Source organism: Pelodiscus sinensis, chromosome 6, assembly GCF_049634645.1.
Source record: "Pelodiscus sinensis isolate JC-2024 chromosome 6, ASM4963464v1, whole genome shotgun sequence".
NCBI lineage: Eukaryota > Metazoa > Chordata > Testudines > Trionychidae > Pelodiscus > Pelodiscus sinensis.
The window spans coordinates 129,387,683-129,402,741 of NC_134716.1; the positions used below are offsets into that span (position 1 = coordinate 129,387,683).

Below are 15,059 nucleotides of genomic sequence, written 5' to 3' on the forward strand. Positions count from 1 at the left end.
CCGACCTGGACTCGATATTGGCAGCCCGCCCTGCCCTGCCCTGCCCCGCCCCGCCCTGCCCCGCCCCGCTCAGTCCTGCCCTGCTCCATCCCGCCCTGCCCTGCTCCACCCTGTCCCGCCCTGCCCTGCCCTGCCCCACCCCGCCCCGCCCCGCTCAGTCCTGCCCTGCTCCATCCCACCCTGCCCTGCTCCACCCTGTCCCGCCCTGCCCCGGCCCGCTCAGTCCTGCCCTGCTCCACCCCACCCTGCCCCGCCCTGCCCCGCCCAGTCCTGCCCTGCTCCATCCCGCCCTGCCCTGCTCCACCCTGTCCCGCCCTGCCCCGCCCCACCCCGCCCCGCCCCGCTCTAGCAGCCCCTGGGACGGGCGCTAAACAAGGGGCAGGGGTGTTCTTCTCTCCCCCCCGCCCCCACCCCCACCCCGGGAAGGGGCCTGGTGCCTTCCTGCCACCTCGGCCCCACCCCGGCCGGGCTCCCTCTCTCCGGCAGCGCGGGGCTCTGGGCGGCAGCACCCCAGAGCTCTGTACTTGGGGCCTCGCCCCCCAGGGCGCCCCTCGCCGCAGGCTCAGGCCGCATAAACCCAGCCCCGCCGGACGCTATTTTGGTTCTAGCCCTTCCCAGATGCCTCCCGGGAGCTATGTGAACACGGGTTAAAAATAACGCTCCAAGCAGCCTGGGCAAACAGCAGCCCTGGGCGCGGGGAGCAGGCCGGGCCTCGGCTTGTCTGCTCTGTCCGGCACCGGCTGCAGGGCCCCTCCGGCCCGTGCCCAGGAGCTGCCCCAAAGGCGCTGGGGTGATTTCCAAGCCCTGACGTGAGAGACGGGCATTTCTAGGAAGGGTCGGATCCAGGCTCCACCCAGCACCGTCCTGCCTTTGGCAGTGGTCCCTCAATTGTTTCCACCCATGTGCGGAATACATTTTGTTGTGTGCGCCAAGGTATGAGGGCATGTGCACCACCAGTAGAAACACATGCTGTGGGTGGCATCTGACTTTCTCCGGGGTGGCCGCTTACAGGGGGCACTGGCCAGGGCCTGCAGCAGTGGGCGTGTGGAAATCTGAAGCGTGGGAACCAATATCTCTGCCCTGCCCTTTCTGTGCAGCGGCTCTCATGGCTCTGCATCTTCCTGCTCGCCGGAGACCCACGGAGCCGAGAGCAAAGGGCCCCCCAAGCCCTGCCAGGTCCCAGGTGGGGGCAGAGGGAGCGTTCAGGCGGGGGGTGCCGGCTCTGTTGCCGCGCCCCCATGTTAGTGACACAAGAGGCTGCCGACCGTCCCATGCGATGAGGCAGGGCCGGCTCGTCCGGGCGCCTGTGTGGGGGGACGGGGGCGGAAGGGTCACACTCGGCTGTTCGTTGTAGCCCCCAGTGCAGGGTGGTGAGGGGTTCCTGGTCCTGCCGGGCTCAGGGCTGGCTGGGTGGCGATTTCGGGAGAGCGCCGACCCCGACAGGCTATTCGGCTGCAAGCTGCTTGGGCGCCACCGGCCGCCGGGCAGGCGTTTCTCTCCAAACCGCTGGCGCCTCTTCCCCAGGGTGCCGGGGGCTGCAGCTTGTGACCCGCCCCATGGACCTGGGACCCTAAATGAATCACAGCGTGGAACTCTGGGCTTCCCGCCGCCAGGGCCCCGGGGAAAACCCTGGTGCGGAGTTGGGCCCAGCCCTTGTTCTGAGCGTGTCTGCCTGCCCCCCAGCCCCTCCCCTTGTGCGTTTGGTGTCCTGCTCTCTAGGTGCTGGGCTGAGAGGTCCCGGGGCAGGTTGTGCCTGGCGTGGGGTGGCCCCGGAGTCCTGGCGACGTTCCAACTCGGGTCATTCCGTTTGGCCTCTTGAACTTCCTCTGCAGTTCCCGCGAGCTGCAGGATTCCCCCGCCGGCTTGCACAGAGAGGCGGCGGCGTGACACGTCTGCGGTGCTCCGCCCTAGAGGTGGCTGCATTTCAGCGTGGCTGTTCTAGTCCTCACCTGTTCCCCTGCTGCCTGGGTAGCCACCCGGCCCAGCCTTGTAGCCCTGCGTCCGCTGCCCTGGCGCGGGGGCTCTGCTCCTCTCGGCCTGTCTCACCGCAGGGCTCCGTCGCTGCGTGCCAGCACACACGAGCCTGGGGACGCAGGGCAGGCCCTGCGGTGTGGGGAAAGCTGGAGGGCTCCGAGTTACCTGAGATCGCTGCTCCAGTTTGTCCAGGTCGCTTGGAATTTTAATCCTGCCTCCCAGCCGGGCACTGTCTGCACATGGCGTTGTGCCGTGGCGGGGGGGGGGGGGGCTGTCTGTGCTGTAACTCGGGGTCCCCTGTGCTGGGCTGTGCGATTCCCACTGACTCCCCCACATAGGGATTGGCCCAGACACCCAGGCCCAGCCTGGGCAGAGAACAAGGCTCTTCCCGGGGAGAGACAAAGGAAGGGAGGCAGGGACGGGCACCTGGCTGGGGGGCAGGGCCGGAGAGGGCTCAGTGCAGAGTAGAGGGTGGGGCTGCGGGCTGGGGCCGGGGAGGGCCAGGGCGTCTCTGCCGGTGCTGCAGGAGGGTCTGGTGCAAGGGTGTTCCTTGCTGGCTCGTCCGCCATCGCCAGCCTGGTGCATGCTGGGACAGTCACCATGAGCGGGAGCCAGGCCTTTACCCCCGCCTCAGGCATCTTCCCCTCTGCTGCAAGGCGGCTCCTGGCATCTGGCTCCTGCCGCCCGAGGGCCTGGGGGGGACGAAGGGGCGACTCCGCTGAAGTTCCTCAGTTTCCCCTCTAATCCCTGAGCTCTGGGAAGTGCAGCCACAGCCGGGTGGAGCCGCACGTGGCACGTCTGGGGGGGAGTAAAGTACCCGGGGGGTCTGGGGAGGCCCAATGCAAGTGGGGGCAAAGAGTCTCTTCCCCCGGCCGCTGGGGCCGGCTGCAGTGACGCCCCCGGTCTGGGCGGGTTTGCGGAGGCTCGTTGGGCGCGCGGGCCACGGAGGCTGAGCCGGCGTTGCCTGGGTGGTGCCGCGGCGCGGAGCAGTAGCATCCGGAAGGTTGCAGCAGGTTTCCTGCCTGTTCAGGGAGCTCCCGGCAGCTCGCCTCTGCCTTGGGAATGGGAGCCGTTCCGGCTGAGGCCGGGGCGCGTGAGGGGTGGGCCTGTGGCGGCTGGCGCGGGCCCAGGAGGCTCGGGCTGCGGGGATATAACAGGGGTGTGCACATGGGGGCTCCGCTGTGTGGCGCCTGAGGTGCCCGCGGTTAGCAGTCCTGCAGCCTGAGGCCTCCCAGTCGGGCCCCCAGACACGGTGCCGGCGTGTTACCGCCACAGAGAGGAACGTTGGGAGGGAAGGGGATTTCCTGGCAGGCGAGCGCCGTGGCGTCCAGCGATTGCGTTTCCTCCTCTCTGCCGCCGGGCTCCTTGCCCCGTCCGGGCGCCCCGGCTGTGAGCCACGGTTGGGCTTGGCCGCGGTGCCGGCTGGGGCGCAAGGAGCATGTGACTTGGGTGGAGCCGGCTCGCGAGCGGGTTTGTATCCGTGGGCCCAGCGGGCAGGGAGCCGCCCCGGGCTGCGCAGGCTCGACTTGTGCTTGGGATCAGGCACCGTGGACGCCAGGCAGCGTGCGGGTTGCACGGCATTGCCCCGAGGCCAGATGGCTGCCCGGGCGCAGAAGCAGGGCCCGCGGGGCCGGGCGTCGCCGTGGGGACGCCTGGTGAGCGCCAGGCCGGGCCCCTTTCTGCATCCGTGACCTGCCCCCTCACCACTGGCAGCCGGGTCTGGCATGAGGGCGCTGGGAGCGGGCCCAGGGAATCCCAGCAGGGTGGCCCCTTCCCACAGTTTCCGGGTCGACGGCTCATTTGCAGACAAACGTCTCGTGAAGTCCGAGTGCAAGTGGCCTCGGCGCCGGCCGGTTGGCTGGGTATTCGGGCAGGGGAGAGACTTGCTGTGGAAAGGCAGGAGCCGGTGGCGGGGGGGGGGGGGTCCGGTGGCCTCCGTGCTGAGTCCCCCAACGCCAGTGAGCGGATTTGTGGGAGAGCCCACGCCGAGCCCTCCCGTCCTAGAGCCGAGCGCTGAGACGCGGCCCAGCTCTGAGGCGGAGACTCTGAGCCCTTCTTCCCAGGCGGCGCTGGCTGGGCCAGGCCGGGTCCTTCCTGGGCGGGTGCAGCTGGGGGTGGGTCTCCCCTGCCCGCTCTGTGCTGTGCTGAATCCACAGAGCTCTGAGGCCGTGGCTCCAGGGCGGGTTTTCCAAGCCCTTCTCTGGATCCTCCCCCATCGCCGCATCCTCCTTCCATGGCGGGCGCAGGGCCTGGCCACAGGAGCCCAGCGGCCGCCCCCCCCAGGGCCAAGCACACAGGGAAAGCAGCCTGTGGGCACCGCTTTCCTTGGGGGCTCTGTCCAGCTGGTTCCCCCCCCAGCCCTCGCCAGCGCCCCTGCTTCCCAGGCTAGTCCGGCCGTCCTGGAAGCCTGGCCCGCCGCCTCGGGGCCTGGCTGTCCCCGTTCTGTGGCGCCAGATTTGCCAGGCGTGTGGTTGGCTGGAGCCCCGCGACGCCTGTTGCTCTGTCAGCGACCGGCCCGCTCAGCAGTTCCTGCCCCGGTGTGTGTCTATGCCGGCTGTACCCGCCCTACTGCGGCTGGGGAACAGTGCACGGGCCACGGACTCTGGGGCTTCCTGAGACCGCCGTGACCCCCCCGCCTGCCGTGACTGGGAACTGTGGGGCACCCCTGCTGCACGAAGTGGCAGGGCCTATGGGTGATGGGGACGCCCTGTAGTTCCCAGATGCCGCAAGCAGCAGGGGGACCCCGCAGCTCTGAGCTGCCACGAGGGGTGGAGACGCCCCAGAGCAAGGAGCCAAGGCAGGTGGCGGGGAGACCCCACAGCTCCGAGCCGCTGCGGATGGGGGTAGCACCCCAGATCCCCGCTGCTGTGGGGGCCCCGGAATCTCCCACCCGCAGGCAGCTCTGAACGGCGGGTGGTGGGAGACGCTGGGGCGGTCCATTGTGTGGCAGAGTCAGTAAAGGTCCGGGGGGTCAGAGGCTCCCGCGAATGTTTCTCCGTGGCCCGTCTGGGACCTGGACTGGAAACCACCACGCCAGGCTCTTAGCTGTCGCCGCCGACCTGGGTCTTCAGGCCGCTGATCAATGCGAACTAGCCTGGGGCAAGAACTGATCCCAGGGGACCCTCTAGGGACACCCGCGTGTGGCCCCCACGCCCAAGGACACACGAGCTAGCAGCCAGTTGCTGATGCCTTTAACGTGCCAGGTTCACTTGATATTGTTGAGTAGGACCATCTGGCCCAGCGGCCTGTCTGCCCACAGCGGCCAGGGCCAGGTGCCCCAGAGGGAGGGAACAGAACCGGGAATCCTCACGGGATCCCTTCTCTGTCACCCATTCCCAGCCCCTGACGCACAGAGGCGAGGGCCACCCTCCCTGCCCAGCTGGGCTAGTAGCCATTGATGGACCTCACCTCCATGAACGTATCTAGTTCTTTTTTTGAAAGCTGTTAAAGTCCTGGTCTTCACCACATCCTCTGGCAAGGAGTTCCACAGGTTGACTGTGCGCTGAATGAGGGAAAGTGCCTTTTGGTTGTTTTAAACCTGCTGCCTACTCACTTCATTTAGTGACCCCTAGTTCTTATATTGTGGGAACAAGTAAACTTTTCCTTCTTCACTTTTTCCCCACTCATGATTTTATAGACCTCTACCAGATCCCTCCTTCGTCTCCTCTTTTCTAAGAGGAAAGGTCCCCGGCTTAAATCTCTTTGTATGAGACCCGTTCCAAACCCCTCCTCAGTTTTGTTGCCCTTTTCTGAACCTTTTCCAATGCCCAGAGATCTCTGTTGCGATGAGGCTGCTCGCAGTGCTCACGCTGAGGGCGTCCCCTGGATTTAGAGAGAAGCAGGAAGCGTCTCTGTCCCTTTCTGAATGGCTCCTCACGCTCGCTTTGTGTTTTGTGGCGGCCGCTGCCCAGGGAGAGGTTGTTCTCAGAGATTTCACAGCCGCGTCCTTGTTCCGACACGTGGGCACCAGCCTCGGTTTGGGGAGCACCACGGTGGCCGTGTATCGCTTTGCGGGCTACAGCGTCCCCCCTTGCAGCAGAAGCGGTCGCGTGGGCCCTCCTGGGGTGGGCTGGGCCCTGAGCGGATCGCAGCCTTAAACCCAGCTGGCAGCCGGGAGCCTGAGGGGACGAGGAGACTGACAGTCTCTGGCTGCCGCTCGGGGGAGCAGAAAGCCCCCTAGTGCCAGCTCTGCTCCCTCCACGTCGGGATCCAGAGGCCCTGTCGCCCTGCTGACAAGCAGGTCCCGCACCCCGGGGCCAGGCGCCCACTGTGAGAGCATCGACCCTGCCTTGGGGCGGGCAGCAGCTGGGCCTGCTCCTGGGATGGGGCCTGCGGGGTCGCACTTGGAGTGGGGCCAGGGGTCAGTGCGGGCTCCTAGCTGGCCAGCACCTCCGGGGACAGCCATGGGGCTGGCCCCCAGACCAGACTCCAGGCCTTGCCAGCCAGGAGCTTTCCCTGCAACCCGCCCTCGGCCACACTGGGCACGTGTGTGGAGCGGCTCGGAGCTCTGCCCCCCACCTCCCGGCCCCCCCGAACCAGCTGCAGGCTGCGTGTGGGGCCTGTGCCAGGATCCAGCTGCTGCTGCTGCCTCTGGCGGGCCCCCAGGAGGGTGGGGGCGGCTCATGCAGCGATGGGTGCTCTAGAACCCCCTCTGGAGAGCCGCTTGCCCCGCAGAACGCAGCCCCCCGTGCCCACGGCGATGTAGCGGGTCCCTGTGCGGACAGGGACGGGGGGCTCCCTGGAGTGACGGGCGGCCTGGGCCTACAAGCCCGCAGGGCGCAGGCGGCAGAGCTGCCATGTGCTTGGCACCGGGGCTGAGCGGATGCCCTGGGCGGGGCAATGCCAGCCCTGCCCGCGCTGGGGGGCGCTTGGCCGGTGTGCGCGAGGCCTGGGGTGTCAGGCTCTGGGGAGAGCCACCCCCCCTCCCCTCGGCGGCCCTGGTCACTGCCTGCGCCTCCCCCCCGGCTGCGGCTCTGCCTGCGGGCTGCAACCCCCGCCCCGCCCGGCCGGTGCTCGGGGCAGGGGGCCGGAGCTGCAGCGGTTTCACTGCGGAGGCTGCGGCGGGAGCGGGGGGTTGCAGGTGGCTGGCAGCTTCTCCCAGCGCCCGCCTCCCTCTTCCAGCGCGTCCCCCCCTCGCCCCGCCTGCGCGCAGCCCCGCGGGGCCCGGAGCCGGAGTGGCTGAGCCGTGGGCAGGCCTGGCCCTTCGCAGCCAGACGTCACCGCAGCAGCAGGCAGATTGGAGCCGGATTGCGCAGCCCCGCCGCAGTGCCAGGGATGCAGCTGTGCAAAATGTGACTCGCCTGCCCCCCCCCCCAGTGCGCGGGAGCGAGCGCAGCCCGGGGCAGGAGACGGCTCCGGGGGCAGGTGAGCGAGGGCGATGCGGGGCGCGGGGCCTGGCTCGCCGGGTGCGCGGGGGGCGAGGGGAGGCCGGGCCCGAGCTGCCCGGCAGGTGCCCGGCCCGCTCCCCCTTGTGCGCCCCGCGCCCCGTTGTGCGCCATGGCGGCGCGGCGCGTTGTGGAGCGGAGCGGAGCGCGGCGGGGGAGCCGCTGCCAGGCGCCTTTCACGGGCCGCCCGCAGACAAAGGACACGGGGGGGGGGGGGGCGCAGCTGGCACGGGAGCCCGGAGCGGGGCGCAGCGCGGGCCCGGGGGATCCACCCAGCTCTGCGCCCTGGGTCCTTTGTGCTGCCCGGGAGCGTCGGTCGGACGCGGGCCCCGCGGAGCCCGGCCGGGGCAAAGGGGCGGCTCCGTCCGCGGCTCTGCAGGGCCCGGGCCATCTCCTGGGGCACTGCCCGGCCCCCTTCCCCCGCCCAGCCACGGCCCCCGGCGCGACCGGCGCTGGAGACAAACAAGGCGGCGCCGAAAGGGGGTGGAGGGATGCTCAGCCAGGAGGGCGGGGAGGAGGGAGCCGCTGTAGGATAGGGCAGGGCGGAGGCTGTGCCCATGGGGGGGGCGGTGGCAGGTTGTGCCCATGGGGGGGGCGGTGGCAGGCTGTGCCCATGGGGGGGGGGGCGGTGGCAGGTTGTGCCCGTAGGAGGGGGTGGAGGAGAAGGTTGTGCCCCCCACTGGAAGGGGCTAGTGGACTGTCGTTCCCATGGGGGGGGGGTGCAGCGTATGGTTGTGCCGGGAGGGGGGTAGATGCTGTAAAAGGCTGTGCCCATGGCAGGGTGTGGTGGAAGGCCGTGCCCATGGGGGGGGGGTGAGGCAGAAGGCTGTGAGGCTGTGCCCGTGGGGGGGGGCGGGTGGAAGGCTGTGCCCGTGGGGGGGGGCGGGGCGAAGGCTGTGCCCATGGGGGGGACTGGCCAGGCAGAAGGCTGTGCCCGTGGGGGGGGCGGGGCGAAGGCTGTGCCCATGGGGGGGACTGGCCAGGCAGAAGGCTGTGCCCGTGGGGAGGGCGGGGGGAAGGCTGTGCCCATGGGGGGGACTGGCCAGGCAGAAGGCTGTGCCTGTGGGGGGGGCGGGCGGAAGGCTGTGCCCGTGGGGGGGGCGGGTGGAAGGCTGTGCCCGTAGGGGGGGCGGGCGGAAGGCTGTGCCCGTGGGGTTACAACGGCATGAGGCTACGGGGGCCACAGCCCCCCGTGGCTTTCGCCCCAGACCCTGGTGTTGGCTGTGCCCGCACCGCGGGAGCAGGGCGTTGCGCAGGGCTCCCCTTGGCAGAGCCCGCCAGCCCCCGGCCCCAGGAATTGCCAGCGGGGGGTAGATAAAGCCGTAGGCGCCGCAGGGACCAGGGCTCGGAAGGGAGGACAGGCCCAGCCTTTCGCGGCCTCGGACTGACCCGCAGGCAGGCTGGCAGGGCCTGCTGTTCCCCGGGGGGCGGGGGGGGGGGGTCTGTGCCTGACTGGGGCTGGAGGCGTGTGGCGGGCAGGGGGCAGAATTCAGGCCTGGCTCCGTCCATCGGGCTGGCGGGGCGCTCTGCCGGGAGCGCGGTTGGGTTGCAGCTGCAGCGGCCTCAGCCCAGCCTGTTGTGCAGCACGTTTCTGGAAGGGTCGTTTTGCTTCAGCCGCTCTGTCTCTGTGTCTCACCCCCCATGTGGTCCAGGCTTTACACTGGTGTGTGTGTGTGGGGGGACCAATCCTGAGCATCTGTTCAGGGCAGTGGGGGGGGGGGGGGGGGCGGGGATTCCAGCCAAGTACGGCGGAGAGAGAATTAGTTCTCTCAGCTTTCGACCCATCCCTGCCCCTGGCATCCGGGCATGTAGCCTCCCGGAGGGCGAGCCGGCTCCCCAGACCCTGCGCGGGTCCATGCTGCCACCCGCCTGAGGCCGCCCGCCGCCAGAGGAACCCTGCGGCAGGGTATGCGCCGGGGGGAGGGAGCCGGAGCAAACACTAGGCACCTGCATCGGGCCAGAGGAGACGCGCGCGGCAGGGCCTGTCAGCCTGCGCGTGCACCGAGGGGCCGAGCGCTGGCGGGGAGGAAGCGGGGCAGTTGGCAGCGGGTGTGCGTGGGGGATGCTGGCGAGACGGAGGCAGGTGGCCCCGGAGTGGCCCCGATGTGCCGGCCGGGCCCGCTTTGCGCATTGCTTGCAGGGTGCAGCACCGAGCGATGACCCTGCAGAACGGAGCATCCGGAGGGGCCCCTGGCGGAGCACGCCCCGTCCCCGCTGCACGGCCTCGCTGGAGCCAGAGAGAAGGGGACCGGGGGAGGGCAGGGCTGGAGCTGGACCGGCAGCCATGACCAGTGCAGGGGGGGGGGGGGAAGGGAAGAAGCTGATCAGCTGGGCAGTGGCTGTGATTTGTCTTTGCATCTCTCCAAGAAAGACCAGACTCTTCTGCTGCCCCCCCCCCCCCCCCACCCGCCGGCTGGGCTTGGGCAAGAGTCAGAGCAAACCGGTTGGGGGGTGGGGCCAATGGCAGGGAGGGGGTGGGGCAGAGGGGTGGTTCTCCCCAGTCCCCGCTTTGTATGCACGCAGCTTTCTCCAGAGCAAAGGCAGCGCCCTGCATGCCCCCGTCACTGCGCCCGGGGTGGAGCCTCGCAGTGGCACCCGGCACTCGGCCCTCTGAAGCTCATTCACCTGCAGTGGGGAATTCCCAACACAGCCCGGCCAGACGCTGCCCCCCGCTCAGACGTTCTGGCCTGGACCCCCCTGGGGCCAGTCATCAGACGAGCAGGGCAGCCAGACCGGTCAGAGCAAAGACCCGCCGGCTGCGGCCAGGGCCAGGTGCCCCAGAGGGAGGGAACAGAACAGGGAACCATCCAGTGACCCCTCCCCTGTCGCCCGTTCCCAGCCCCTGACACACAGAGGCCAGGGACACCTTCCTACCCAGCCTGGCTAATAGCCATCGATGGACCTAACCTCCAGGAATCTAGCTAGCTCTTTATTGAACCCTGTTAAAGTCCTGGCCTTCACGCATCCTCTGGCGAGGAGTTCCACAGGTTGACTAGGAGCTGCATGATGAAGAATGTCCTTTGGTTTGTTTTAAACCTGCTGCCTATTCATTGGGTGACCCCTAGTTCTTACATTGTGGGAACAAGTAAATAACGTTTCCTTATCCAGTTTCTCCACCCCGGTCCTGATTTTACAGACCTCTGTCCTGTCCCCCTCAGTCGCCTCTTTTCTAGGCTGTCAGGTCCCCGTCTCTTTAATCTCTGCACGTGGGACCCGTTCCAAACCCCGCGTCCGTTTTGTTGCCCGTTTCTGAACCTTTTGTGAGATGAGGCGCCCGCGCTGCACACGGCAGTCGGCTCTGGCAGCCTGTGGGGGTCAGCCCCTCACTGGCCACAGGAGCTGGGGAGCAACCCGGCTGGGTGCCTGGCGGCCTGCGGCAGGATGTGCTGGGCGGAGGGAAGCTCCCCAGGGACGCCGGGGTCCGGGCACGTGGAGGAGCAGCCCCCCCGGGCTAGAAGCGCGTTTGACCAGTTCCCACAAAGGGCAGGTTCTGAGCAGCCAGAAATGGGGGGAGCTGGGCCAGACGTGCTGCCCTGCCCCAGGCAGGTCTAGGTCTGTCCCCCTCGCCGTGGGGCCGGCCGCTCTCCGGTGTCCCCCTCGCCGTGGGGCCGGCCGCTCTCCGGTGTCCCCCTCGCCGTGGGGCCGGCCGCTCTCCGGTGTCCCCCTCGCCGTGGGGCCGGCCGCTCTCCGGTGTCCCCCTCGCCGTGGGGCCGGCTGCTCTCCGGTGTCCCCCTCGCCGTGGGGCCGGCCACTCTGTGGCGCCCCCCCCCATCTGTGGGGCTGGCTGTTCTGTGGGGCCTATACGGTATTTTTCTGCAGTCAAACACCGTAGCTGCGCCATAGCATGGTGATACGATTCCTCCCCATTGCTTGTTCTGGGAGGGTGTCCCACAGCAGCTCCTACGGTTAAATCCAAGAGTTGGAGAAGAGCTGCCCGAGGCACCCGGGACCAGCCCGGCTGATTTCCCTCCGGCTCGGAACGCTGGGGAAGATCCGGAGGTCTGCAGGAAGCTAATTTTATGCCAGACTTTGCCAAGGGAAAGGGGCTGGCGCGAGTGACAGCCGTTTGGCCTCAGCGCTAAGGGGGTGACGGCACAGGGCGCGAGGGATGAAGAACTGCTCTGCGCTGTAATTAACGTCAGCCGGGCTGGTTCTGCGGAGCACGGATGTGACCAGGCTACGTGAAGAGAAGGCGAGTGTGATGGCTGCAGTGGGTAATCCTGATGGAACGACTCGCGCGTCTCCGTTCGGCTGGGCGGGATGTTCCGCTCGTGCAGTGGGGCACCCAGGAAGTGGATTTCCAGCTGGCGAAGGGTTGGGTCTCCCCGTGTCACTGTGCGCTGGGTGTTAGCCCCTCACTCCCATGTTTCTCAATGACTGGGAAGAAAATGTGAACTCGGCATGGATCCGGTCTGCAGGTGACCCCGAACTTGGGAGAGGGAGAAGGAAGGAGGGGGCAGGTCCCAGACAGAGCAGTCGGGGCCTGTTGGGAACGACCTGAGCAAACCATCTGGTTTCTAATCCGGGCAAATGTGAATCCGCGCAGGAAGGCAGGGTCCAGGGTGTCCCGAGCAGCGGGTGGGAGGGATCTCCCCTCTGTCCGCGGCACTGGCTCTGGGCCCGGTCGAGCAGGGTGCTGGTGATGGGCTGAGGGCGCAGAGAAGAGCCGCGAGGGCGAGGACCCGCCTGGCAGGCCGGCCTGGCGAGGGGGCGGTTGGCATTGGAAGGAGAAGGGGCGACGTGGGCGTAGTCTAAAAGTGCCCACCCGGGGAGCAAGTCTCAGAGCGGCTCTGCAGCCGGCAGGGTGTGACAGCGCCTTGGGGTTCCCCCGGCCCTGCACCCCCGGAGCAGCCAGAACAGTCTCCCCAGCCAGTAAACTAGAGAGGGGTTTATTGATTTTTTCCAGAACACAGCCCAGCACAGACATGATGTGGCTACCGGGAACAGGGCCAGGATGCCTCAGGCCTCTAGGGTTAGGGGTCCATCGCCCCTACCCCCCAGCTTAGCCCACTCTTTCTATGCTTCCCAGACAGCCCCTGCCCCCCAGCCGGGTGCTGGTCTCCGCCTTCCCCCCTTTGTCTCTCTCCCAGGGAGGCTGGGCCGAGGTGTCTGGTTAATCCCTGTGTGGGTGAGTCAGTGGGAGTCACACAGTGCAGGGGGACCCGGGTTACAGAGCAGACAGCCCCCCCCACGGCACACCCAGAAAGCCCCTTCCTCCTGCCCCACTTGTCCGCCACCCCCGGGCTCCCTCTTGTAAAGGGCCTTTGGCCGGGGCGTCTGAGGCAGCGTCGTCTCCGGGAAGGAGCCGCTCAGCCAACGCCGCGCTCCGCCCGGCCTCGGCCCCGGTTCCCCCCTCTCCCCCGCAGCGCGGCCAGTGCCTGGGGCCGGGAATGGCCCTTGGCCGCCCGCGCCGTCTCAGGGGGCGCCTCCGCAGCCCTGGCGCTGCGCTTGGGGGCGGCCCACCCGCCCGGCCTGGCTGCGCCCCGACGTGCCTCGGCCTCGCCGCCCGGGGGCAAAACGCTTTCGCTGCTGCCCAGGAGGCAGGGTCGCTCCCCAGCAGCTGCCGCCGGCCGCGGGGCCGAGGGCGAAGGGCGAAGGGCGAAGGGCTCCGGCAGGGCGGCAGTCAGCCCCTCGGGCGTGGCGGGGCCGAGCGCGCTCGCTTTCCGCGGGCCTCTCCTGGCGGGCCGGGCTGCAGGGCTTGCGGCAGAATCCGGCTGGACGGCGAGTGTCTGCCCCGGGCATGCAGCCGGCTGCCAGCCCCACGAAGGGTTAACGCGGCCGGGCAGGGCTCGGGCGCAGGAGGCCGCTGGGACGGCAGTGACATTGGGCGGGAGCTCCGCTCGCTCCAGTGAGCTGCCTGCCGAGTTGCATCAGCCTTCCCAGATAGACGCAGCCACCGCGCTGCCTGGCTCCCTGGCCGAGCTCCTGCCAGCGCCCCCGGCACAGCCGCCAGGCCCGGCGCAGAGCTGCGTGTTACGCCTGGGTGCGGCAGCGCCGCCCGGCCTGCAGGCGGGCATCCCGCGTCCCAGCCGCATTCCCGTCGGGACCGCCACGGGGGGGGGGGGGGGATTTCTCCTGCGTCCGGGGCGCCAGCCTCTCCAAAGTCCTGCTCCGTTCCCAGGCGGGCGTGGTATTCCCCTGGCTCCCAGGCCCGAGGGCGGGCGCTGCTGTGGGCGAGTGGCCCCGGGGCGCTGCGTGAGGGGTGACGGCTGAGGACTCCCCGGAGCGCCTGTGGGCCGCCTGGGTCCCTGGCACTGCGTCTCCAGGAAGGCTGGGCTGGGTGAGCGGCCGGTGCCCCCTCGGGGTGTGGTTTGTCCCCCCCCTTCCCTGCTTTGGCATTGCCCCCCCCATCGCTTGTGGGTATCTAGGAAACAGGGGCCTTAGACGTGGCTCCGCCCGGCTGCCCCCGACGCTGCCCAGCCACTGGGCTCTGGGATACGGGCTCCGTGCCGCGGGGTCCTTGGGGGAGCGACGGGGGCGTTGGAGCCGCCACTCGCGCTCCCGCTGGCCCAGCGAGTCCTGCTGCGTCTGAGCGCTGGTCCCCACAGCTGTGCGCTGCAGGGCTGTGTGTGCCAGTGGTTAGAGCCCTCACCTGCGTGAGCCCCTGAGAGCAGGCGGCAGGTTGTGGTGAGGGGGCGGGGCCTATCTATGTGAGGGGTGGGGCCTAGCTTCACCCTCCCCCCCCCCCCAGTGTTCGGCATTGCCCACTGCCTGCTGCACGTGCTGGTTTTCTGTGTGCCAGGCTCCAGCGCCGTCTCTGCCTGAGATGCTCTAGGCACCGGGTGTCCTCCAACCCCAAATCCCACCCTTAGTGTCTCCGGCCCCGGCCCTCAGAGCTGTGGATGGGCCCTGACATCCACGGATGCCACTGGATGCTCGGATCTGAATACCTGGGGCAGCAGCTCCCGTCCGTGCCATGACAGGACAGCCCTGCCCCTGCGCGGTGAGAGGGGAGATGCTGGGATGCTGCAGTCGTGGGCCCAGATCCGTACCTCTGGAATCCCCCCCTCCCGGCTGCGGAGCCCCCGGACCTGCTGATCTCGAGGGTGTCACATTACCGAATTGGAGGGAAGCAGCCAGATCGCTGCTGCACCCCTAGGTGGGGGTGTTGGCCCCAGAAATTGGTATAAAGGGAGCCATGTGGGGTATTGAATGGGAGCTTATTGTTTGTTGATCTTATGTACGCTATTTATGTGAGTGTATAATGTCTGTGTGTGTAGGTAGGAATCTGTAATCTGTGTGGAAGCTGAATATTTCTGTGAATGTGGTTAAGCATGGCTATGGACAGGCTGAGTAGCAAAGCCCTGTGGAACAATGGTTCTCAATAGGCTATGGACACACCCAAAGAATGGGATTTGTCACCTGAGGGCAGCCAGCAGGGAACATAGAGATTGGCCTCTGACCAGGTGACTTGCTGCATACAAGAAGAGGCCAGGAAGGAGTATAAAGGGGCCATGTGGTCGATGCCATTTTGTTCTCAGCTCAGCACTTCATCCCAGAGGCAGCAGTGCAGGGATTGAAGAGCCCGGAAGACCTATGAACCCATCCTGATCGTAGGATGTGCAATAAGGACTTTTAAACCAGCAGCTGTGACATCTCTGCTAGAGCCTGCATCGAGGACTGGGAGATTCGGTGCATGTAACGTACTGTACTTTAATAACCTTACTCTCATGCTTTTCTTTCTTGTAATAATAAACCTTT

At 67.9% G+C, this 15,059-nt stretch overlaps 1 protein-coding gene across 1 annotated transcript in view; it reads left to right on the top strand.

The window, feature by feature from the left end:
• Window positions 1–7,185: 7,185 nt before the first annotated feature.
• Window positions 7,186–15,059, top strand: part of RUSC2 (RUN and SH3 domain containing 2) — a 39,592-nt gene continuing 31,718 nt past the window's right edge. Inside the window, 1 exon segment of the mRNA XM_075932844.1 lies at window positions 7,186–7,338. The gene's annotated coding sequence lies outside the window, so the exon portion shown is untranslated.